We start from the raw sequence: 5270 nt of genomic DNA on the forward strand, positions 1-5270 counted from the left end.
CGCCCCACTAATTTTTATAGTTTTTAGTAGAGACAGGGTTTCGCCATGTTGGTCAGGCTGGTCTCGAACTCCTGACCTCATGATATGCCCACCTCAGCCTCTCAAAGTGCCAGGATTACAGGCGTGAGCCACCACCCCAGCCCCATTTTTAAATCGTTTATAGACAGGGTCGTGCTCTATTACCCAGGCTGGGCTTGAACTCCTGTGCTCAAGTGACCTTTCCACCTCAGCCTCCCTAAGTGTTAAGGTTACAGGCTTGAGCCACTGTGTCTGGCCTCTTATTATTTTTTATTTATTCTTTTTGAGACAGAGTCTCACTCTGTTCCAGGCTGGAGTGCAGTGGCATAATCCTGGCTCATGGAAACCACCTCCCGGGTCCAGGTGATTCTCCTGCCTCAGTCTCCTGAGTAGCTGGGATTACAGGCGCCCATGGGTTTTGTTTGTTTGTTTTTCAGACGGAGTCTTGCTCTGTCACCCAGGCTGGAGTGCAATGACATGGTCTTGGCTCACTGCAAACTCCGCCTCCCGGGTTGAAGTGATTCTCCTGCCTCAGCCTCCAGAATAGCTGGGATTACAGGCACCCACCACCACGCCTGGCTAATTTTGTATTTTTAACAAAGACGGGGTTTCACCATGTTGGCCAGGCTGGTCTTGAATTGCTGACCTTGTGATCTGCCCGCCTCGGCCTCCCAAAGTGCTGGGATTACAGGTGCGACCCACCGCGCCCAGCCAAGATGGGGTTTTACCATGTTGGCCAGGCTGGTCTCGAACTCCTGACCTCAAATAATCCGCCTGCCTCGCCTCCCAAAGTGCTGGGATTACCCTGTGCCTGGCCTGGCCTCTTATTTGTAACCAGTGTTGAGGGACTGTGTGGAGCCGCGCACAGGTGAGGCAGGCAGGCTCCCTGCCCTGGTAGGACCTGGTTGCTATAAAAGTCCTGCCAGGTGAGCAGAAGGAGCACACTTCCCCTCCCCTGACCTCCAGTCACTGAGTCTTGGGAACTGGGGCTCGGCCAGGAGCACCACCTTTACTTGGGCTGAGGGGAATGTGGCCTGCAGACAGTCAGGAGAGTTTCCAGGGGACAGCAGGGGCTGTCCTAGCGGGTGGCATGAAACCGTCTCCCTGGAGAGGTTAAGGAAGAGCAACTCCAGGGGTTCCATTTACTCTGTGCTCCTGAGCTGGGCTTCATGGTGGTACTAAGGAGGCAGCGCTAGTCACCTGACCTACAAGGTCGGGCTTCTGTTAGTTACCTAAGAGGTGTTACCAGGACAAGCAGCAGCCTGGTGGGAAGATGATGCCTCCGCGTCTCCACCTCCTGTCTCTCTCCCTCCCTCTCTCCACCTCCCCTCTCTCTCCCTCCCTCTCTCCACCTCCCCTCTCTCTCCCTCCCTCTCTCCACCTCCCCTCTCTCTCCCTCCCTCTCTCCACCTCCCCTCTCTCTCCCTCCCTCTTTCCACCTCCCCTTCTCTCTGCCTTCCCTCTCTCCCTCCCTCTCTCCACCTACCCTCCCTCCCTCTCTCCACCTTCCCTCCCCTCTCTCCCTCCCTCCCTCTCTCCAACTTCCCTTTTTCCCGCCTCCCTCCCTCCCTCTCTCCAGCTCCCCTCTCTCCCTCCCTCCCTCTCTCCAGGTCCCCTCTCTCTCCCTCCCTCCCTCTCTCCACCTCCCCTCTCTCTCCCTCCCTCTCTCCACCTCCCCCCCACTCCACCTTCCCTCTCTCTCCCTCCACCTCCCCTCTCTCCCTCCCTCTCTCCACCTACCCTCCCTCCTTCCCTCTCTCCACCTTCCCTCCCCTCTTTTCCTCCCTCCCTCTCTCCACCTTCCCTCTCCCCGCCTCTCTCCCTCCCTCTCTCCACCTCCCCTCTCTCCCTCCCTCCCTCTCTCCAGCTCCCCTCTCTCCCTCCCTCTATCCACCTCCCTTCTCTCTCTCCCTCCCTCCCTCTCTCCAGCTCCCCTCTCTCCCTCCCTTCTTCTCTCCAGCTCCCCTCTCTCCCTCCCTTCTTCTCTCCAGCTCCCTTCTCTCTCCCTCCCTCTCCCCAGCTCCCCTCTCTCCGTCCATCCCTCTCTCCACCTCCCCTCTCTCTCTCCCTTCCTCTCTCCACCTCTCTTCTCCCTCCCTCCCACTCTCCACCTGCCCTCTCCCTCCCTCTTTCCACGTTCCCTCTCTCCCTCCCTCCCTCCACCTCCCCTTTCCCTCCCTCCCTCTCTCCACCTTCCCTCTCTCCACCTCCCCTCTCTCTCTCCCTGTCTCCACCTACCCTCTCTCCTCCTCCCCTCCCTCTCTCCCTCCCTCTCTCCACTTCCCCTTTCTCCACCTCCCCTCACTCCACCTTCCCTCTCTCCACCTTCCCTCTCTCTACCTCTCCTCCCTCTCTCCACCTTCCCCTCTCTCCACCTCCCCTCTCCCTCCTTCCCTCTCCCCACCTCCCCTCTCTCCCTCCCTCCCTCTCTCCCCTCCCTCCCTCTCTCCCCTCCCCTCTTTCCCTCCCTCCCTCCACCTCCCCTCCCTCTCTCCCTCCCTCTCACCCTCTCTCCACCTTCCCTCTCCCTCCCTCCACCTTCCCTCTCCCTTCCTCTCCATCTTCCCTCTCCTCCCCTCTCTCCCTCCCTCCCTCCCTCCACCTCCCCTCCCTCTCTCCACCTTCCCTCTCTCTCTCCCTCCCTCCAGCTCATGCTATCTGGGTCTCCCTCTGACTTTCTAGGTCCTGTCTGAGATTTTGCTCTTTCTGTTCCCCTCTCTGGGCCTCCCCGTCACCACTCTGTGTATCTCTGGATCCCTGTCCTTCAACCCAGAGCTCTGTCTCTGGACCTCAGTGGCAATCTCTAAATCTCTCTCCTTCCTCAAGTCAAAAAGTCGACACACCCAGGAGGTTCCTTTGAGTGGCTGAACTACCCCAGGTTGCATAACTCAAGTCTGTTTTCTCAATTTTATCCCTGACCCTGTGGGTCAACCCTGTTTGAAAATGACAACCTTTGCTGATCTCTACATACTGGTCTGCCAGGGAAGGACCCATGGTCCACAATCCTGTTCAGAATCCCCCATCTCCCTTGGCCAAAATATCCGGCATCTACCAATGGGGCTGTGGCATGAGGGTGTGAATCTCAGGAAAGGAATCTTGAGTCACCTGGGCCTGCAGCCCTAGTAGTCTCAGAACAGAGGTTCTCAAAATTTAATACGCTTCAGAATTACACTGAGGGCTTGTTAAAACATAGTTGCTGGGCCCAGAGTTTCTGATTCAGTCTAGGGTGGGGCTCAAAAATGTGCCTTTCAAACAAGTTCCCAGGTGATGGGTACGCGCCTGACCCAAGGCCACATTTCAGAAGCACTGCTGTAGAAAAGAAGACTCTGTAAGTGGCTCTTACACCGGGCGCGGTGGCTCACGCCTGTAATCCCAGCTACTTGGGAGGCTGAGGCGGGAGAATCACTTGAACCCGGGAGGCAGAGGCTGCAGTGAGCCTAGATTGTGCCACAGCACTCCAGCCTGGGGGACAAGAGCAAGACTTCGTCTCAACAACAACAACAACAACAAAAAGTTCCTCAGGTGACTCTGATGTGCAGCCAAGTTTGAAAGTCATCACTAGATCCTTGGTGTGCAAAGTGTGAACTGTGGACCGTGTACGTCACTGGGCACTTGTTAGAAAAGCAGAATTTGCATTTTAACACATTGCTAGGTGATTCCGGAGATGTCTGAGAAGCAATACTTTGTCCAGGGGCCACAATTTGAATAGCAAAGCTCTAGAACAATAACTCCAGGCTTCATTCCCGTTGTCTGTGTGTGGGCCTACGAATATGCATTTTTGCAAGCATTCCTCCTCCCCCTTGCCTCAGACCATTCTGATGCGGGTGGTGCTGAACGGCTCCATACTTGTTCACGTTCACCTCTCCCTGGGATTTATCTTACTTTCCACCACCTAGACAGGAAGGGGCGGATCTGGCTTCCCATCTCGGTTGTGTGACCCTGGGCAAATGCCTCCCAGTTCGTGGAAGCCTCAGTGTCTAGTAAGTTTTGAATCTCAAGTCATTCCTCACATTCATTCATCTATTCCTTTGACAAATGGTTACTGACTACTTCCTCCGTGCTAAGTGCTGGAGATGCAAAATCCAGACGGAAACCGAATAATTACGAAAATGACGGTAGACGTACAAAAATAAATCCTAACGAACAAAGCGCGCAGGAGCGCTCCGCCTGGGAGGTCAGGGAAGTTTTCTCTCCAGGAAGACAACAGAGCTGAGACCTGAAACCAGCAGGCATTAGGGAGCCACCCGTCTCCTCTGTACCTTCTGCAGCGTCCTCAACACACTAAGGAAGCGGAGATGCAGAGAATGACTGTCCCACCATCTGGTCGCCTAACCAGGCAGGGGCAGGACAAAAACTCCACGCTTCACGCTTCCCAACCAATTCTGCCATGCACGGTGCCAGTGACTTAAAGCAGTGTCTCTGGTCCCTTTCTTCTTTCACTCAGCAAATAATGAATTTCAGAGATGTGCCAACATAGAGGCACTTGGAGAAAGACGAGGCAGCTGAGAGACAGGGAAGCAGCTTACCTGGCCGGGACGCAAGGGTTGCGACCAAGTCCCACTTCTGCCAGCTACATACACCCTCTTTCACACGCTCTACGAGCAGCTACCGCCCACTCGCCACGCTATTGGTCAAACTAGCATGAATGATAACTGTTAGGACCAAACGAAGAGAAAGGGGTGGACTTTCTTGCCCAGCTCCTCCCACTTGGCCCAGTGGCTGTTTTGATTGGCAGATGACTTCGGCTCGGCCCCCGCTTTAAAGGCACCTGTCTGTCTCCCATTAGGTACGCGGCCCCTAACGCCCACACTCCATGCCTTCCTCCGCTTTCCCCACCCACTTCCAGGACCAACCAATGACTTCAAGGCAGAATATGCCCCCGCAACCAATTAAAAAGAGCTCTAAACTTGACGGACGACTTCCCGCCCCTGGACTGTCGTAGCTCCTCCCCCAGACCAATTGTTTTAGGAGAGGGGGGCGGATACATCCAATCAGCACGACACAGGTCTCTTGATTGACGTTCGGGTCCTCGCGCTGGCGTGTTGTGCCCTGAGGCGGGAGGAGGAGGAGGAGCGGGGAGGAAAACCTGAGCCAATCCTAGCAGGCTGCGCGGGAGGCCAATCGAACGCCGCGCCTTGGAGCTACCACCCAATCCGCGAAAGGGGGCAGGGCGCATCCCTTCCAGAAACCAATAGAACGCCTTCAAGGATCAGGAGCGACGTTCAGCGGGAGCAATGACAGGCCTATATTCG

This window comes from Pongo pygmaeus, chromosome 20 (assembly GCF_028885625.2).
Source record: "Pongo pygmaeus isolate AG05252 chromosome 20, NHGRI_mPonPyg2-v2.0_pri, whole genome shotgun sequence".
NCBI classification, from domain to species: Eukaryota; Metazoa; Chordata; class Mammalia; order Primates; family Hominidae; genus Pongo; species Pongo pygmaeus.